The sequence below is a fragment of the Vulpes lagopus genome, chromosome 9 (assembly GCF_018345385.1).
Source record: "Vulpes lagopus strain Blue_001 chromosome 9, ASM1834538v1, whole genome shotgun sequence".
NCBI classification, from domain to species: Eukaryota; Metazoa; Chordata; class Mammalia; order Carnivora; family Canidae; genus Vulpes; species Vulpes lagopus.
Window position 1 is genome coordinate 66,129,560 of NC_054832.1, and position 22,036 is coordinate 66,151,595.

General features: G+C 35.5%; 1 pseudogene; it reads right to left on the reverse strand.

Annotated features, from left to right (window-relative positions):
* Positions 1-10,832: 10,832 nt before the first annotated feature.
* On the reverse strand, positions 10,833-11,449 carry LOC121498623 (annotated as a pseudogene).
* Between the last annotated feature and the right edge of the window lie 10,587 nt (positions 11,450-22,036).

Sequence of the window (22,036 nt, forward strand, 5' to 3'; positions counted from 1 at the left end):
TACCTTGGTGGATTGTTGTGTCAATAAAGGAAAATGTGTGTAGAAATCATCACACTATCTAGGAGAGGTAAACATGTCTTAAATACTTCTTAATAGGGGGGAGCCTGGGTGGCTCAGCGGTTTAGCGCCACCTTCAGCCCAGGACATGATCCTGGAGACCCTGGCTGGAGTTCCATGTCAGGCTCCCTGCATGGAGCCTGCTTCTCCCTCTGCCTGTGTCTCTGCCTCTCTCTCTCTCTCTCTCTCTCTCTCTGTGTGTGTGTCTGTCATGAATAAATAAATAAAACCTTTTAAAAAATACTTATTAATATTATATGATATTATCAATTGAGAGATAAACTCATTGTTCTTTATACTATGTAAACATTTCAAAATATCTTTTGAAATAGCTCATTACTTTCATTGTTAAAATTGTAACCTTCCAAGACCATAATATTGCATAAGATAAATAACATTTGATCGGGGATAAAGCCGTTAGATTCCTGATGCCAGTTGTCTATAATGAACTTTGCGATCTTACCAAACTTCTGTATTGCCTCTTGAGATCTTGATCTTTCTATGAAAGGAGTAGGGCTTCATGATCTCTATAATATCTTTTATCTATAAGTATAGATTCTGAGATATGGATTTGGAAGTCTGAGTTTCTCACAGCACTACTTTGTGCTCTGGAAGCAAGAAATTGGAGTTTGGATTTTCTGTGTAAGATAGTTGCTCTCCTAAAGGGAAAAAGGGTTTGGGTACATGTTTGGCCCTATCAGGAATCTTTCTTTCTTGCTCGCCAGTTCCCTCCCTTATTCTACTCACCACTGCCCAGCACCTTGAGAGGATCAGAACCAGTTACATTGTGGACTTTAATCCCGTTTAAATAGGTCACTCTAGGGTGGTCTGGGTGGCCCAGTTGGTTAAGCTTAAGCATCCTACTCTGGATTTCCGCTCTAGTCATGATCTCAGGGTCATGATCTCAGAGTTATGAGATTGAGCCCCATGTCAGCCTCTGCACTCAGCATGGAGTCTGCTTGAGACTCTCTATCCCATTCCCTCTGCCTCTCCCCTGCCACACTCTCTCTATCTCTAACATAAATAAATATATAATACAATAGATCATTCTAGGAAAATCCAGACTCTGGGATCATCTTATCCTACAGATCTCATCGCTCATGAGATCAATCTCTCACTTTCTTATTTCTCTCTTTTTTAACCACATCTGTTACCCACCCCCAATTCCTGAAACCTTTCTAGTGGAATTCACAGCCAATGTTGAGCAATCCTGTTCCTTCACCCTTTTGCTTTATTTGGCCCTGGCTTTTCCCATAGACTCTGCTTTATGAGCTTTCAGATTTTGATTATTTTTCTCCCATAACTTTTTACCATGAGGCATGTAGGTAAGGAGAGCATTCTCATTGCTTGTCAATGCTACTTCCAGGCCATTCTTCCTGTTTCCTTCTCAAGCTTCCCTAGCTTTAAATCCTATGTCATCAAACCATCTACCACTCCTTGCCATTGTCATTGGCAAACCCTAAAGTGATCTCTAATCATTGAATTCCTGGCTCACTGTTGCTTTTCCCAATACTATTTCTTAATTTTTGGTGATTTTAATAACCCTGAAATGATCCTTCTAATATCCTGCGTTTTTTTCCCCAGTTCATTTAGCTTCTTTTCTCCAGGGATTTTGTCCTCCACCTCATTTTAGTCACTCTCTCATGTGGTTAAACCCTTGTTGGGGTCAAATACCTTGTATTTGCCAACATCTGGCACCTGTCCATAATCTCAATTTCAGTAATTTTACTCTGCAAGTTTCAGCTCTAATTTTCTGGTTTACTCCTTCACATACCCAACTCCAACAATTTATTTGTTCAATGGGAACCTGTATCCATCGACCCTTGTACGTTTTTTCCATGACTCCCTCCATTCAGGGCCTCAAACTTTCTTCCTTGCCCATAGTAATTTCCCATACCAATCATTATAATCACTCCCTTGCATATTCCTTAAACCCCCTTGTTACTATCTTACTTTGTACAGATACCTAACAAAAACATCAGTTTTAGTTACATCCAAATATCCACCTATCCCATGCTTGTATCTGCAAAACTGAATAAGCCAAAGAAAAAATGAACAATTAGTGAGCTCTAACATCAAATGCAATCCTGGTCCTAATATTAGTTCTTTCTCTTTATCCTCAAGCTTCCAAGACATCTTTCCATATTCTCACTCTTAGCAGTATCTGCTCTAATACACTAAGAAAACAGCAGCAAATGGAAGATAATATCCATAAGCTCCTAATACTCAACTTTTCACCTACCCACACTCATACTCAATATACTCAGTCTTCCAGCTTGTTGCTGGGAATGAACCATTTGTGCTCCAGTCCATGGCCAAATCCTCCACCTGGTTTCATCTCCTCTTCCTGACTCAGATTTTGCTTGAAAGTTATTATAGGTCATCCCCTCACTGACAACCCTCTTTAAAATTTCCCTCCCCTCCCCTTGGTATTTTTTAGTCTCTTTCCAAGATTCATAAATTTCTTTATTTCGCTTGCGACCATCCAACATAGTATATACTGTCATTATGTATTCTAGGTATTGCCTTGCCACCCCGGGTAATGGAATCCCCCATAGGCTCAGAGGATCTTGTCTGTTTTATTCACTTACGTATCTAGAAGAGTTCCTAGAACATAGTAACTGCTCAGCAATTATTGTCGTATGGAAGGATGAATGAATGAGTTCTGTTTTGGGCCATGGGTCAGACGGTGCCATGGGATAAACATGTGGAAATTTTCAACAGGAAATTATAAGGAGATTTTAGGGCAACTATGTAGATTTGAAGTTTATTTTTACATAAAACTGAAATCACAAAAATGAATAAGGATGTAAAGAAAACAGATTAGAGAGAGGAAGCACATTTCATGAGATGATCATGTAGAATTATGAAAACACCTGTGTCTAAAATAACAGTCTTGTTCCCATTATAGTACTATATTTAATAGGTTGTGGATTTTTTATTAAATCCTATTAATATATAAATATTATTTTCTAAGCCCAGAGCATGCTGATTACTTTTGACCTTAAAAACCAGAAAGATATAGCCACTTTAGGTAGCAAAGGTAAAAACAAGTTGATAGTAAGGTCCACAAAGCCAGTCAACTTCAAATCCTGCAAAATCACTTTGGTTATGCTTTTTACAGGGAAATGGTCTTTTTAACCCTGATGTCCTTGAGATTAGAAGTTTATTGCATTAAATTCTGTAAGATAAAACATATTTAATTACCAAAGTATTTTAATGTGTACATTATGCATTATAATATATGTATATGTATATATAAATATGTGTTCATCCCATATTTTTAATAAATTTGAGTTATCTCAAAGCCACTGAACCTTTGTATCTGAGTACAAAGCACAATAGAATCAGCTAGTATTTTTTATTTCAGGTGGTGGTACTGATCTGATCCTTTAAGTGACATTTTAGCAAAAGATTTTCATCAAACCAGTGTATTTGGCTTTTTAAGATTTTCCTCATTTGTAAATGCCTTTTAAAAAAATATTTTTATAGGTAAATGATTATGACTTGACCTCCTTGCATACTGTCTGGGATTGGTGTGGTGATGGTAACATTATACATCAATGTAAGAGATTCCCTAATAACCAGCTAAGTGACAATCCAGAGTCAATCTTCTATGATTAGCCCCAAACCAGCCAATCTCTGCTTGTCTACCTCCAGAATCTCAGATGAGACAAAAATTTTGGGTAGAAACATCATTTTCTAGTTTCTTGGTTCTAGTCACCTCAAAATTAAGTAAATTCATTTGGAAAAGTTTCATGAGAGAGCAGGGTTTAGCTAACTGCTCTTGTCTTGACTCTTTCATTGTCTTAATTCATTTTAAGCCATCATCTTGTTTTAGGATGAGGGTGAAAATCCTCAGAGTTCTTGAAGCCTTATGACAGCTTCTATAGTAGGACACAACTATAGTTTACAGTTCTAAATATTTTCATCTCATGCTCTAAACAATAAAGCAAAACAATATTTTGGTTTTCTAAAATTCACTATAGATGTTTGCTTGTGTTATAAAGATAAATATCAATTTTTGATTTTTTTAAAAAGGTTTTATTTATTTATTCATCACACACACACACACACACACACACACACAGAGGGAGAGAGGCAGAGACACAGGCAGAGGGAGAAGCAGGCTCCATGCAGGGAACCTGATGTCGGACTCAATCCCAGGTGTCCAGGATCACGCCCTGGGCTGAAGGTGGTGCTAAACCGCTGAGTCACCTGGGCTGCCCTCAATTTTAGATTTTTAAGTAAAAAAAGAATTACTAATGATATATGATAAAATATAAACACTAATACAGTTTGTGATTATTTTTTTCTTTAACAAAACAGAGCAGAAATTCACACTGTAAAACAAAATAGATAGGAATATAAAGAGATGAAAGTTTTACAACCATAGAAACCATAGATTCTTGGTGACTTATCCTAATAAGTAAAGTAGAACTTTATTCAGTATTAATCAAAACTTGTTTGCTTTTTCATGTTTAAGAATTAAAATATCAGTTAGCTGATGTCTTCGAATACTTAGTGGTATTAGCGTTCTTATATTTTGAGTTGGTACCACAATTTTAACTACGTTAAATGGATTTTCTTTTCATATAATGTTTTTCAGGCTTTAATATACACACAAATCACTTGGGGATCTTGTTAAATTAAAGATTCTGATTCTGTAGATCTTTGGTGTGGCCTGAGATTCTAATAAACTCCCTGGTGAGAAAAATGCATAGATCATACTTTGAGTAGTAAGGATTTAGGGGACAATTAGGGTAATCTTATTTAGGTTATTCATTTTGCTATCATTTTATTAAATAAAGTTCTTTCATTACTTAACAGCTAATGCTATATTTCTATGTGAAAAATAATTTAAATAGTTTATTGCCACAAAATTATTGTCATCTACAATGCCTTACTATTAAGTCTAATTTTTCAGTTATGTAACTTGTTTCATTTTTTTTACATTAGTTACAACACAAGGTAATAAGTAATCTAAAGTAAGATTGTCATCTATCTTTAAGAGTTGATATCATATCAATGTTTCAGGGAAAAACAAGTTTAATTTCTTCAGTTAAGAAAAGTAACATTGTTATTTTGGTTGAGACTGTCAAAACTTGGTATAACGCTTGAGTGGGTAGGTCTATTAAGTTTTTATGTGTTAAATCTCTTTGATGGTATATCAGTGGGATATGATTAATTAGGGAAAACTAAAAGGAATCAAAATCGAAGATAAAGATATGCAGAATTGTATTTGGAAGAACCACAGTTAGCAGAAATATTACTTCTTGACATTATTTGTCTGAATCAAAGTAAAAGACTATTTTTAGTTAGGGAACTGTCACAGTATTGTTTGTATCATGCTTAAGAACCCTATCTAATCTTGGTGGCGCACTTACTAGGTTTTGTTTTCCTATGCACAATGCACTAAAGACCCAAATTAGAGATCTCTTAGGGGATTTACTCATCCAAAGTAAAATGCAAACCAGTGATCCAGGCTGACTTGAAGAAAAGCCTGATGTTATAAATACTTGGAAACAAGAAAGAAAACCGTGAGCTCATTTAATAGAAAGGCATATCCTATAGATATCCTGTGATATATCAGGACTATATATATTTGAGCACTATATATCCTCAAATTTATCAAATCCACAGAACTTTTATCTTCTCTTGAGATTGATTTTGGCCTGATGGAAGATATATTGTGCTACAAGGCATTGGCGATTAGAGCACGAAGGCAGAAAATGTTACTGAAGCAGAGAACACCTGCTGGGAGCAGGAATGAAAAGCACTGAATGGAATAAGTATACATGTGGTCTGCAAGGAAAAGAGTGTGATGTGGACAGTTTCAGAGTCAACAGGATATACACTGAACAAATAAGCTGGTTTTGTAAAGCTAATCTTAATTACAAGATGATTATCATCTAGTCACAGTATCCTACAGGATGTCAGGGTGAAAAGCATGACAGGTATAGTGGGAACAGAATCAATCCAAAAACTGAAAGTATGATTTTTTTTAACCATTGATTAAAAATGTATAAATTTTTACCATGCACAAAGTAGAGGTAAATGATTCTATCCATTCCAGTTTGTGCATGTACCTAGAAATTTGTTTAAGTTGAAATGAAACTTATTCCTAGTGGTTTGTTTGAATTCTAGCTTGACTTTAGGCTCTAAGTGAGAATATGCATGTTTGAGTTGGAGGAAAAAGAGAAAGAACATTCGGATGAAATGAACTGAGATGTTAGCTCTTATTTAATCCCAGGCTGTCGAGAAAATTTAGAAGTCTTTTTTTTTTTTTTTTTCCTTCTGAGGGCCATACGTGGGTTCATGGCCAGTAGCCTGCCTTCATATAAACTTTTAAAGTGAATTTCATATTTGTGTTAGGAAAGGAACAAACTTTCCTTGGCTATTTAGTACAATAGATTGGGAGGTAACAGCTATTTTAGTCTGTACTTCCAGATATCTCTCAATGAATGCAAATATTCTAAAATAAATAGCATAGGTATTTCTTTGGTAAAGTGGTGGTAAAATTATGAAATTGTATTCTATTTATTATGATTCTATTTATGATGGATTCTACTTATGATGATTCTATTTACTGATTAAAAAAATAGTCAAATGCTAAAGTATTAAGGTTTTCAGTGGGAACTATATCCTAGGAATAGCAAATCAAGTGATAATTCCCCTAGAACTAGCACTATTGCTAACGTTTTAGTAGTTTACTATTATACTTTAGAAATTAACTTCAGTGTTTAAAAATATCTGAACCAAAATGTTATTTCAGTCTTTTAAAAAGAATGGCATTTGAAAAATCATAAGCATTAATTGTGAAAGCAAAATCGACATTAAGACCACAATCTGGAGATAGTCACTGAAAATATTTTGTTCTACTTTCATTTTTTTTCTTATCAGAAAAATTGAGTATTTTAATTGTTTTACTCTTGATTGCAGTTTTATTACATATATGTTTTTTCTCAAAGAAGAAACATCTCTGGAATTCAGTGTGAAAATACCATACCCTTTAATGCAAATTTTTCTGGAGGACATATCTTATATTGAGTAAGGAATGTTTTATGTATTTTTTATATTCTGTAATATGTGAGCCATGCCAGGATAGATCTTGAATCTGTCCACTTCTTTCCTTCTCCACTAATGTCATTCTAGTTCAACCCACACTATCTCTTGCCTGAAGTACTGAAATAATTCCTTTTTCTTCAATCATCTTTCTTTCAATTTTGTATCTCCAGAATTCATTGTTTTCATAGCAGTGGTGATACTTAAAAACTGAAATAAGATTGTACCACTGCTCTTTAAAATCTCTCAATGGCCTCTTTACACTGAAATTTAAATTTAAACTCTAATCTTGTTCTATAGAACTCTACATTACCTCATCTGTATCTTCTTCTCTGACTACATCTGGTACTACTCTCTCCTTTACTTACTGCCCTGCATCCATTTACATTTCCAACTTCTGTGTCCATTTTTGTAATTTGTATCTTTCAAGGAATTGTTCCTTTTTATTTAAGTTGAATTTATTAGTATAAAATTATTCATAATGTTTCCTTCCTTCTTCCTCAAATGTTTGTAGGATCTGTGGTGATATTTCCATTTTTATTCCTGATAGAGGTAATTTCTGTTTTCTCTCTTTATCAGTGTAATTAGACGTTTATCAGTTTTATTGTTTTTCCCCTTAAGACCAGCTTTTATTTATGGATTTTCTCTATTATGTTTCCATTTTCTATTTCACAGATTCCCTTTCTTATTTTTATTATTTCTTTCCTTCTATTTTTTAAAAAAGCTTATTTATTTATTTATTTATTTATTTATTTATTTATTTATTTAAGAGAGAGAGAGAGAGAGAGAGCAAAAGCAGGGGGAGGGACAGAGGGAGAGGGAGAAGCAGACTCCTTGCTGAGCAGAGAGCCCGGTGCAGGACTCCATCCCAGGACCTTGAGATCATGACCTGAGTCAAAGACAGATGCTTAACTGACTGAGCCACTCAGGTGCCCCTATTTCCTTCCTTCTACATATTTTAAGTTTAATTTGATCTTTCTAACTTCCTTAAGTGGAAATATAAAGCTTTTTTCTTTTCTAACATAAGTATTTAAAGCTATAACTATCCCTCTAAGCACTACCTTAGCTCCACCCTGCAAATTTTAGCATATTGTGTTTTTGTTATTGTTTATTTTAGTTCAAATACTTTAAAATTTTCTTTTTGATTTCTTCTTTGACTCATGGGTTATTTATAAGTATTTTATTTAATTTCCAAATATTGGTTGGGTTATCCAGATATCTTTCCAATATTAATTTCTATTTTAATTCTGTTGCTGTCAGAGGGTACACTATGTATAATTTTATCTTCTTAAATTTATTGAGATTTACTTTATGGTTCAGCATGTGATTTATCTTGGTGAATGTCCTGTGTGCATATGAGAAGAATGTATATTCTGTTATTTTTTAGTGTGTTGTGCTATAAATGCCAATTAGGTAAAGTTGGATGATAATGCTATGTAAATTTTACTTTTTTTGTATGCATGTTCTATGATTCATTGAGAAGGGAGTTGAAATCTTCACCTGTAGGTATGGCTTTGTCTTTCTCCTTTGAATTCTGTCAGTTTTAGCTTCATGTATTTTGAAGTGTTATTATTAGCCACATATAAGATTTTTATGTATTTTTGATTAATTGACCATTTTATCATTATGAAATGTCCTTTGTCTCTAATAATATCACTTGTCTTAAAGCCTAATCATAATCTTTGATAGTAATATAGCTATTCCAGCTTTTATATGTTTAGTGTTTACTTGGCATGTTCTTTTCCAACCTTCTACTTTTAGCCTATCTTTGTCTTTATCATTTAAAGTGGTTTTCTTGCAGTCAGCATATAGTTGGGTCTTGCTTTTATACAATCTGAAAATCTACCTTTACTTATATGTTTAGACTATTTAATAATGTAATTATTGATATAGTTAGGTTAAAGGCTGCTATCTTACTATTTATTTTCTATTTATTTCACTTTCCTTTGTTCCTTCCTCATTTCTCATGTAATTTTGAATTAATGTAGTTATTTTTAGTATTCCATTTCATTCCTAGTATTTGTTTATTAGCTACATTTTTTATTCTTTTAGTGGTTGTTCTGTGGTTTACAAAATGTATATAACTTATTACAGTTTATATTCATCTAATATGCTATTTCATGTATAATGTCATCCTTATGACAGCATTCATTTTCTCCATGTTGACTTTATGTGTTTTTTACATAGATTTTGCTTCTACACGAGTTATATACCTGATAATATATTGTTGCTTTAAATAGTCAATTCTCAGGACGCCTCGGGGCTCAGTGGTTGTGCATCCGCCTTCGGCTCAGATCCTGATCCCGGGGTCTGGGGATTGAGTCCCACATCAGGCTCCCTGCCAGGGCTTGCCTCTCCCTCTCCCTATGTCTCTGCCTCTCTCTGTGTCTCTCATGAATGAATAAATAAAATCTTAAAAAAAAATAGTCAATTCTCTTTTTTAAAAGATTTTATTTAATTAATTAATTAATTTATTTATTTATTATTTTTAAATGTATTTGACAGCACGAGAGAGAGCACATGAGTTGGGGGCAGGGAGCAGAAAGAGAAGGAGAAGTAGATTCCTCACTGAGCATGGGACCTACTGAGGGGCTAGATCCCAGGACCGTGAGATCATGACCTGAGCTGAAGGCAGATGCTTAATTGACTAAGCCATCCAGGTGCCCCAATATTCAATTGTCTTTTGAATAAATTTTTAAAAATAAGAAAAACTGACTTTTTCAAGTCCCAATATATTACCCTTGCTTACACATTCATTTGTGTAGATCCCAGTTTCCTTCTCATATTATTTTCCTTCAACCCAAATGATTTTCTTTCTTTATTTTATTTTAGAGCAAACCTGCTAGTTTCAAATTTTTTTCAGCTTTTGTTTGTCTGAAAATATCTTTATTTCATTTCCTCTCTTGCAAGATATTTTGGCTGACATATTTTCTTTCATCACATTAAAGATGGCACTCAATAGTCTTCTTGCTTGCAATGTTTCTTGTTAAAAATTGGCAAATATTCTTATCTTTGTTCTCCTCTATGCAATGTCTACACTTCCTCCACTTGCTTTTAAGGTTTTGTCCTTATTACTGGATTATAATAATTTAATTATGATTTTTTCCTGTGGGTTCCTTCCTGTTATATTGGAATTTGATGACCTTGCTGCATCTGTATTTTTGGTTTTCATCAAATTTGGAAAATTTTCAGCAAATCTCTTGAGATTTTTCTGCTTCCTTTTTTATGTGTGTCTAATTATGTGGATTTTATTTTATTAATTTTTTAACTTGGAATTTTAATTATGTAAATAAATAACAACATGAGAACAAGGAGTTCTGAGGCTAGCCATTATCTCTAGATGAGACGATTTCTGATTAGTCTACTTATAGTATGGCATCATCCAAAGCAACAGAGAAGCCCAGAATAGTTTTTCCTGAAGAAGAAAACCAATATTTTAAATTCAGTATGGACTTGTGCCATTTTTCTATAGAAATATTGGTTTAAAATATGGAGTTTCCAATGTTTACCTATAACAGATTAAAATGGCAAAGCACCTGGGTGGCTCAAGTGGTTGAGTGTCTGCCTTCAGCTCAGGGCGTGATCCCAGGGTCCTGCGATGAGCCCTGCATGAGGCTCCCTGTTGGAAGCCTGCTTCTCCCTCTGCCTATGTCTCTGCCTTGCCCTCTGTATCTCTCATGAATAAATAAATAAAATCTTTAGAAATAGAATCAAATAAAATGGACAGAGCATGGAACATTCTCCTTATTTCTGGGTGAATGCTTCACATTTCCTGGCTTTTGAAAATTGTCCTACAAATCTTCTATGACTATATATCCTCATGAACCACAGGCATATAATTTCTTCCCACTGACCTGGACAAATACGATGGCTTGTTGTGGATAATAAAGAGAGGCAGGTAATCCCATGAACCCAGATGGATACACCAGTTTCTTTGTTTTTGAACCTCTTAGCCAGAAGAAGTCCAATAATGCCAGCAAAACCAACACTAGCTCTTGGGAAAAAAAATCCAAGAGGTGCATTTTGGAGATATTCATTGCTATCTAACCCCCACTGAACCAAGGTCTGCATCTTAGGCTTAGTTTGTGGGTGTATTTCTGGAACTTGTATATGGCTCACAGTAATGTTGGAGATGTGAGATGCTTTCAAGTTGGGTCTTTGGCTTCTCTACATATTTAGATTGACCCTCGGGAATGGAGTACAGTGAAAACTTACTAACCTTGATGAAAGTTTTGTGAGGTGAGTCCTTTTTAGGTGATGTGTAGACTTGGAAGGCGAGCACACTCAGACTGCCTGGCCCCATAGACCTCTGAATTACTTTGAACATACTGCTGGCACAGGTCACTTCTGCCTAATTACAGGGATTTTATACCATTTGATATTGTCATAAAGATCATTGAGACTGTTACTTTTATTCTCTAGGAATTATTCTTAGCATTTTATTGCTGTGCGCTTTGGATTTGGTAATTTTTTAAAAGATTTTATTTATTTGACACAGAAAGAGAGAGAGTGAGAACAAGCAGGGGGAGTGGGAGAGGGTAGGCTCCCTCCTGGGCAGGGAGCCAGATGCGGGGCTTGATCCCAGGACCCTGGGATCATAACCTGAGTTGAAGGCAGACAGTAAACTGAGCCACCCAGGTGCCCCAAATTTTATAATTTCTAATGCTATGTTTTCAAATGTAATGATCTTTTTTTCTATGCTGTCTAATCTGTCTACTGAATTTTTATTTCAGATAATGTTCTTCAGTTTTTGAAGTTCAATAATAGTTTCTGTTCCTTTCCTCATTGTGCTCCTATATTTCTTTAACATCTTAAGCATATGTATAATAGCTATTTTAAGGTTCTTGATTACTAAGCCCATCATCTATGATATTTATGGGCCTGCTTCTATTGACTGATTTTACTTCTGGCTATGGTTTACAGTTTGCTGTTTCTTCATCTGTCTTGAGTGTCTGGATTTTGTCTTGAGTGTCTTGAGTGTTTTCTTTAACACTTTTTTGCTTTGACAGGTAGTTAATTTACTTGCAGTGCAACCTAATCCTTTGTGGATCTGAAGAAACCTTTACTGTAGAACTATTTCTGAGGCATGACTTTAGTTAGCCCTGTTTCTAATGCATGACTCTTCTCTACTGAATCGTTCTATTGAATGCCCCAGGTATTCAACAAACTCTCTCTGCTTGGCTTATGGGAATTCGAATGTCTCCCTGCTCTGCTTGAGCTCTGGAAATCATTTAGCTTCCCCAAGTGCTTTGTTTAGCACTACGATGTTTTACCTTGGACATAATGCAATTTTGTATTCAAACAAGAACACAAGGAGGCCCCTCTTCAGTTTTTGGAGCTATTTTTGCATATAGCTCTCTGGTACTGTCTTTTGCCAGTCCAGCTATCTCAGCCTCACTGTGCTTAGCTTTTATTCTTTCTTCGTCTAAAAAATGGTCTGTTGACTTTAAGCAGAAAATGAAGCAATGGTAGAAGTCGTTTTGTGTGTTCCTTTTCTCTTAGGAGTCACAATATTGCCTGTTTTTAAATGTCTGAAAACAAGTTTTTCTCTAATATTTTGTCCAGTTTTCTGATTGTTTGCCATAGGAAGTCAAGTAGCTTGCTGAAAGCACAAATTAGAAGCAGAGTTTTCCTTCAGCTATTCTGGCCTTTTATTCAGTCCTTCAAAAGGAAAAACGATCAAGTTAATATTTGCCTTAAAACCATTACACTTGTTCTTTCTGCTTAGAAAAGTCTTCCCTTGCATCTCTACAAGCTGCCTCCTCATTTCTTATTTTCCAAAAGAAGCTTTTCTTGAGCACACTATTTATTTAATTTTATTTAAATTTAGTTTGCCAACATATAGTATAACACACAGTGCTCATCTTATTATATACCTTCCTTAATGCCTGTCACCCAGTTGCCCTATCCCTCTACCCACCTCCTCTTCTGTAACCCTTTGTTTCCCAGAGTTAAGAGTCTCTCATGGTTTATCTTTCTATTTTTTCCCCCACTCAGTTTCCCCCACTTCCCTCTCTATTTCTTATATTCTACATATAAGTGAAACCATAAGATAATTGTCTTTCTGTACCTGATTTATTTCATTCAGCATAATACCCTCCAGTTCCATCTATGTCAATGTAAATAGTAGGTATCCATCCTTTTTTATGGCTGAGTAATATTCCACTGTATATACAACCACATCTTCTTTATCCATTCATCTATTGAAAGATATCTCATCTCCTTCCACAGTTTGACTATTGTGGAGTTGATGCTATGAACATTGAGGTGCAGGTCTTCTATTGTTTCACTGCATCAGTATCTTTGGGGTAAATACCCAGTAGTGCAACTGCTGGGTCATAGGGTAGCTCTAATTTTAATTTCTTGAGGAACCTCCACACTGTTTTCCAGAGTGGCTGCACCAGCTTGCATTACCACCAACAGTGCAAGATGATTCCCCTTTCTCCACATGCTTGCCAACATTTGTTGTTTTTTGTCTTGTTAATTTTAGCCTTCATACTGGTGTAAAGTGGTATCTGTGGTTTTGATTTGTATGATTTGTATTTCCCTGATAGTAAGTGATGTGAAGCATTTTTTCATGTGCTTGTTGGCCTTGTGTAGGTCTTCTTTGGAGAAATGTCTTTTCCAGCCTTTTGCCCATTTCTTGATTGGATTGCTTGTTTTTTGGGTGTTGAGTTTGAGTTTCTAAGTTCTCTAGATCTTGGATACTAGCTCTCTATCTGATATATCATTTGCAAATATCTTCTCCCATTCTGTAGGTTGCCTTTTATTTTTGTTGACTGTTTCCTTTGCTGTGCAGAAGCTTTTTATCTTGATGAAGTCCCAATAGTTCATTATTGCCTTTGTTTCCCTTGCCTTTGGAGATGTGTCTAGCAAGAATTTGCTGTGGCCAAGGTTGAAGAAGTTGCTGCCTGTATTCTCCTCTAGGATTTTGATTGATTCTTGTCTCACATTTAGATCTTTCAACCATTTTGAGTTTATCTTTGTGTATGGTATAAAATAATGGTCTAGTTTCATTGTTCTGGATGTGACTGTCCAACTTTCCCAACACTATATATTGAAGAGACTGTCTTTTTTTCCATGGATATTCTTTCCTGCTTTGTTGAAGATTAGTTGACCATAGAGTCGAGGGCCCTTTTCTGGGTTCTCTATTCTGTTCCTTTGGTATATGTGTTTGTTTTTGTGCCAGTACCATATTGTCTAGATGATTACAGTTTTGTAATACAGCTTGAAGTCAAGCATTGTGATGCCCCCTGCGTTGGTTTTCTTTTTCAACATTCCTCTGGCTATTCAGGGTCTTTTCTGATTCCACACAAATCTTGGGATTATTTGTTCCAACTCTGTGAAGAAAGTCCATGATATTTTGATAGGGATTGCATTAAATGTGTAAATTGCTCTAGGTAGCATAGACATTGTAACAATATTTATTCTTTCAATTCATGAACATGGAATGTTTTTACATCTCTTTGTGTCTTCCTCAATTTCATTCATAAGTTCTGTAGTTTTTACTGTAGTTTTTAGAATATAGATCCTTTACCTCTTTTTTAGGTGTATTCCTAAGAATCTTATGGTTTTGAGTGCAATTGTAAATGGGATTGATTTCCTTAATTTCTCTTTCTTCAGTCTCGTTAGTGAATAGAAATGCAACTGATTTCTGTGCATTGATTTTATATTTTTATATCCTGCCACATTGTTCAATTGCTGTATGAATTCTAGCAATTTTGGTGTGGAGTCTTTGGGTTCTTTACAGTTTCGTGTCATCTGCAAAGAGGGAGAGTTTGACTTCTTCTTTGCCAAATTGAATGCCTTTTATTTCTTTTTGTTGTCTGATTAGTGAAGCTAGGACTTCTAGTACTATGTTGAACAACAGTGGTGAAAGTGGGCATTCCTGTCATGTTCTTGGCCTTAGGGAAAAAGCTCTCAGTTTTTTCAGATTTGACCACACTATTTAAAGACATGATTTATCATTTTAATTCTTCCCTCTTTTCTTTCATCCAATCTATCACAGTCTATAATTATCTTTAAATTTTTTTTACATGTATATTATCGCTTCTCCCTTGGTATGTAAATTGCACAAGGAAAGAAACTTGCACTCCCATATTCCTTAGCCTCTTGAATCGTACCTGGCCCACAGGTAGGAACCATGACACATTTCCTAAATGTAAGTATGAATAAAGATAGCATCTAGCCATATATTCTGAAATTGTAAAGTAGGGAGATGCTAAGCAACATAGCAGTGAAGACCTACACATTAGAGTAGGTTATGCTTATGTATTCCTGTAGAATCTTAATTGTCATGAACAGAAAAGATAATTATTTTCACAAGAAAAAAATGTGACTTTAAATTTTAGATATTTAGCTCTATTTGATATTGGTCTCTACTACTCCATATGCAACCTAAATGTGCTGTACTCTTATTAGCTGCCTGTCAATCTTATTTGTCATGTACAGTAAAGTTAATTTCTTTCTTTAATTTTTAATTGTTCCCAGAGCTTTGTTATTATGATTATGTTTGTGGACTGTTCTTCATCATCAAGTATTGGTGGCTTTCAGTGTGTCATGTAGCATCATGAATATATTTTGATATAAACTAAAAGATTTAATTTTTAAAAGTTATACCTCATGATAATGGCACTTTAATCATAAACCTTCTTAAATTCATCTGTGCTATATTGTCATAATTCAGTATAAAGCTACAAACTTAAGCAATAATTTATTCAGGTTAACCAAGGATATAATTTATAGTATATACAATTTTTTAGATATTTTTCAAAATATCTAGAGAGTATGACTTCTCTGCCTAGATGATAACAGCCCAGCATAAATATTTAAAGGCATAAAAAAATTGCTGTGATGTGGTTAGAGGCAGGAATTTGTTTATTTAATGTGCTTTGTACATAATTTTTCAGATATGAAAGAGAAGGATCAGCTTTAATCTTTTCAATGTTTCCTGAACATATGACTTTTAGGCTCGTGAATACTGCCAAGATGATAATGGATTCTACTAGTAGCTTTTACGTGTAAGTGGGAGTGGCTTTCAAGGTCTCAGGTAACCATGGTTCAAGAGTAACTTATGTTTCAGTCTCTAATTTTCTTGGCTCCACTTAGCTTTTTCCTTCATTGAGAATACTTGCTCTTAGGCTCACTTTTCCTAGAGTCCTAAAGATGTCCGATGATAAATTGGAAGCCTCATCCTCACAAGTAAGTGAAATATGGAAATAACTTTGTTGTATTAAGTACGGTATCTAGTGTTTTAGCTTTTTGCTTGTTCAAAATACCATGCATATGCATCAGTCTTCTTTCCCAGGTTGACTTTCCTAATGTATTAAGATTTATTTCTGTTGTTGATTATTCTTTTTCTTTTTTTTTTTTTTAAAGATTTATTTATTTTATTTGAGAAAGAGAGCATGCACATGCATGCACAAGTGTGGGGAGGGGCAGAGGGAGAGAATCTTAAGCAGACTCCCTGCTGAGTGTGGAGCCCGCCTTGGGCTTGATCTCATGACCCATGACCTGAGCTGAAACCAAGAGTCAGACATGCAACTGATTGAGTAGCCCCAGTGCTCCTGTTGTTGATTATTCTTTCCTATTAGATTGTTTGGACTGGCTTCTCCATTTTCTCATAAGTAAGTAGAGAAAGAGAGAGAATAAGAGAGAGAGAGAGAGAGAGAGAGAGAGATAAGAGAGAGATTGTAGTTAATCTCCTTTTGGGGAAGAAAATAATTTTGTAAGATTGAGCAGAAAGGAATAATATAATGAATATAATACCCGATCATCCTTTGTAGATATCTCTGCCTTTCCACGTTCCATACATATTTATTAAATAAATGAGTGGATTAGTGAATAAATGAACCATATTAAGATATTTTTAAAATTCTTGTAGAAAGAGGAATATTTTTTCCAGATAGTCTAAATCTCCAAGCCTGGAAGAATTAGCTATTTAAATCTATGTTTGACAAATAATGAAAACTACTTTTTGTGATTAATGCAGTTTACCCAAACCAATCACTTGCTCACTTCTGTTCAATAGTCATTGTAAAGGGAGTAAGAAGGTCTCTGATGAGAGAACCCTGTGCATCTATATACATAGAGCTGTAATATTTGTAATTTTATTCTGTAATTTGTAAATGAAAGAAGGTCAGTTTGTTGTTAATACATTGCAGATAGTTTATTTTCACTCAACAGTTTTTATGTTCAGAAGTTGGGATAGAAATTTTTTGATAATAAGGCAATTCATAAGCATCACCACATCGTCTGACCTTTTAATAAGTTGTCCTAGTTCAGACACCTACTTTCTTGCGAAGTTTCAAATTCCCCATTTGCTTTTTTGTATTCAATTTCTTTTTCTCCATGAGTTTAAGATGTTTTTCTAAGAGGGAAAAGTGTATCAATAAGTTCCTCAGCACTGCTAAAATTATCAGTGAACATCTTGTCAGACAGTGATGTGTGAATCTGTTTTGTATGCCTCTATCCAAGGCCAGGTTTGTTGATGGAGGGAAACACTTTCTCGTTTTTAAACCCGAATCCCACCCCATGTAGAACATATTAGTTATAATGCAGAGACTTCTGTGGGAGAAGAAGCCATTTTAATTTGCTTCCTAGCTTGTTATTTGTATGTTTTCCTAAACATTAAGTTTAAAACAATGGACTCTGCTAGTTGCTGTTCATATTCATTGGTTGCTTTCAGAGCTACTTTATTACTTTTAGTTTAAGCAGAATTCCATCCCGGTTCTAAGAATCTGTGAGTTAGGAGTGGAGCCTCTTTGTCATGTTCTTTAATGTCCTTTGGTGCAGGTCCAGCATGCATCAGCTGCTGCAATGATCTTAGAATAATTTACTTATCCCCTAATGCCATCTATGAAAGAGGAAGTCAACCAGGTTTGTATAAATGCAGGATTCTAATGTGACCACTAACATTAAGTCACTAATGCGACCCTCTCATTAGCTATTACTTTCAATTAGGTGTTCTCAAACAATTAGCTTTGGAGCTACACGATCTTATTTATAGCATATACATTCCCTGATGAGAGAAGAAATTACTTCTGGGAAAGCTGAGTCTCCAACTTTTAATTTAGGTACTAAATCCAGATACATTACCTCAGTTGGACTTTCTTCTTGTGGAATTACTAAGCTCAGTTCTCTTGACCATGTGACTCTAGGCATCATGAGCCTCTTAAGAAGAGAACCGCTAAACTCCATGGGTGCTTAGAGCACACAGGGAGATTAATGCAGCAGAGACCTGCTCTTTGCAAATAGCATTAAAAGTTTTCAGATTTCAAAGCATTCTCAGGAAAAAAAATCCTTACATTTTTTTTAAAAGATTTTATTTATTCATGAGAGACACAGAGAGAAAGGTGCAGAGACACAGGCAGAGGGAGAAGCAGGCTCCACGCGGGGAGCCAGGATGGGACTCCATCCTGGAACTTCAGGGTCAGGCCCTGGGCGGAAGGTGGCGCTATACTGCTGAGCCACCTGTGCTGCCCCTTACATCTTAATATCATTTGAAGCCATTTATTTGTAGGTTCCTATTATTATGCATGGCTTTGTCAGAAGTTCTTGTTGTTGCTTCTTCGATTCTGTTTTCTACCATGAAAGCTGAGACCCTGGAGTCACTTTAAGTGATAGTCCTGATGGAGTTTTCAAAATCCATAGTAATATTTATTGCATCAATAGTCATGTGGTATTTTACAGTCTGTATTAGACATGTTGGTTTTTATAATATCTTACTTCTACCTTAAGATTTCGGTTTTTAAAATATATTTTTGCCCATAATTGTAAATTTGATGGAAACTCTGCTTTTAAAACCATCACTTACTGGGTTCTAATAAATTAAAATTAAACTTGTAAAAAAATTAGTCACAGGCAAACAATAGTCATGTGGTACTTTCTGGGGTGCCATGTCAATTTTTTTCCAAAGAAGACATGGTCTTTGCCCAAAAAGAGTTTACTATAAATGTAAATTCATACAACAAACATTAAATATATATATCCATCCATTTTTTCAAATCCATATGGGCACCTAATATTTTCTAGATCCTGTAGAAACAGTCAATGTACAAAAATAGACAAAGTCCTACTCTCACACTTCTTTTATTTATCATATGTGGAGGATTGGGGTAGAAAAGGACAGATAGTTCCAAGAAAACCAATAAACAAGATAATTGCAGATTATTGCAAGTGCTATGGGGTAAACAAGGTGATGTGATAACTCAGTAGGGAATACTTCCAAGTTCTCAGTAGAGATGCCATTTCATCTGAGTGCTGAAGGATGGAAAGAAGCTAGCAATGGAGGAACACAGAGGCAGAGTGAGAGCGAGTGCAAAGGCCCAAGAAGCTTGACCTTTTGAGAAAGAAAAAGGTCAGTGAGACTGGAGCAGAGAGAATGAATGAGAGAGATGTGGAAGCAAGAATCAGATCATAGAGGCCAGGATGAATTTTATTTTAAAGGCTATTGGAAAGTCATTGAGGCATTTTAAGAAAGATAGTGTCTTATTAAATTTTAAACAGGATGTCTCTAGCTGCTTATGGAGACTAGATTATAAAGGCAAGGGTAAAAACAAGGAAACATATTAGGAATCTGTTTAAGTGTACCTAATATCACATAGGACTAGATGGGGTCAGGATGGAGAGGAATGATAGATAGGAGATATATTTGATATATTTTGATGATGGAATGATGGATTGGCTATAGGGGATAAGGGAAATAGAGAAAAAAAGGATGATTTATTGAGTTTTGGCATGAACAACAGAGTATCATTTGCTGAAACATAGAGAATAATGGAAATATATAAACTGGAAGATTGTAAACTATGTAGAGGAAGAAACTTGTAACAAGTCATGGGATCATGGGGGTTATTTTTTATTTGTTTATGTGTTTTGCATATGTTATAATAAGCAAATATAATGATATTCAAAGTTCTGTGTTAAGTGCTATATGCAAGAATAGAACAAATAGAATGTTTTAATCAGTCAATCACATTTATTGAAGGATTATTATGTCCTAAGCACTACGTTAAATCCATCATATTTTTAATTCTTGATCTTCCAGGCATGCCAAAATCAATTAAAATATGATGCTATGAGTGCTGTAATGGAGGCATATATAAAATACTCTGGAAATAGAGAGCAGGAGACATCGTCATCCCTGAAGATGGGGCAATGGCATCTGGAAACAGTGATTATTCCAGCATTCTTAAATGTGAGGGGCTGAGGCTTGTAGGAGGACTGTAGGGGTTAGGACAGAGGGCCCAGTGACCTTGTCCTAATACTTTGTTTGAGAGGGAGTCTGAGGGTGATTGTGGGGACCCCACATTCTCATGGCACTGTCAAAACCTCAATGACTACCTCTATACTGGCCTTTCAAAATGAGACAGAAACTTTGCCAAGTAGAAATGGAGGCAGATGGGAGCTTTCTAGGGAGAGGGGGAAAAAAACTTAAGGTCTAGATTTAATTTGGAAGAACGATAAGAATTGTGGTTGGAGATGTAGACTGAAAATAGCTGTGAAAACCTTGGAAACTGACCTCCAGAGTCCTATTCTTGCCCTCAAGGAGCTTTCCATCCAGCGAATTTTACCACATATGTGCACGCTGATTGACATACTAGCCTTACATTTGACATGATAGATTGAGGGCATAATTGATTCTCAATAAAGCCTTGATGATCATGAAGCTAATGTCTTCGCTGAGTTAATTAAGGGTGTTGAGATTTGTGTTTCCATCAGTCAGAAAGGAATCAGTGGCATCATGTTAGGATCCAGGAGGGAAATAGTGTGAGGCTTGACTATTGAGAAGTTTGGAGGTCAATTTTTAGGACTAGCTCCTTTTCTCAAGTTCTATTTTCCTTTGCTATCATAGGTTTCAAGGAGTGAGCCTACCAGTCTTTCCCCTTTCCCCTTTGTGTCTTGGATTTCTTGTACTATTGAAATGGCTTCTGAGTATATGACATTTCTGCCAGTTCCCAGTTTCCAGAACTTATCTGGCAATAAAGTGGTTGAGAGTTTGGCCAGAGTGACAAGATTAGAATTTTGATTCTAATTCTAATCTATTCATGTATTATTAGCTCTGTGAACTTGGACAGGTTTCTTAAACTCTCTAAACTTGTTTTCCCTTTTCAGATTTTCCTTATTTTTAATTTAAGCCAAAGGTAGTACTAATGCTTACCTCACAGGGTTGTTGTAAGGGAAATGAGATAATGCATATGAACTTGGTATAATGCCCGAAGTACAATGAAAAGTTCTCGATAATGGGCAGCTATACCTCAGTGACTGAAAACAACGCTTCTGTAGGTACTCTGTAAATATTAGCTGTTATAACCATTAATCCTCAGCAAGAGTCACCAAAACAACAATGGCAAACCTTAAGTAAATCATGTCACCTATGTTTGCAATGGCCATACCACCATGGAAGCAAAGATAGAGCCATGCTCAAACAAATTAATTTCTCTACTTCTTTTTACTCTGTGAAAATAGCATCTTTCATCCATTCCTCCCACCTGGCTCAGGAATACTCAGAGGTAGCTCTTGTGCCCTGGAAAACTGGTCCTTTTGGTCACTGCTTACTGGCATGCACCTCCTTGACTCCCTATGGCCATAGCTCTTTCTGCAGCTTCTCCTGTTCCTCCTGCCATAATTGCTCCTGTTGTGTAGCTCTTGCTGAAACCTACGGCCTTTCCCAGTAGAGAAAGAGTTCTGGGATAGTCTGGCTCCTGGCTTCACCACTGTTTCCACTCTGAGCTCAAGCTTGAATACAAATGGAGAAAGAGCCCTGTCCCCCTTGGTGGGACCCTCTATGACATAGGCTATTTGGTAATGCTGCCTAATGCTCTTACTGTATAATTGAGTGTGCATGTAACAGGTATTTGAACTTTTACCAGGTACTTTTTAGTACCTGAATCTTCTTAAAATGCAAACATGA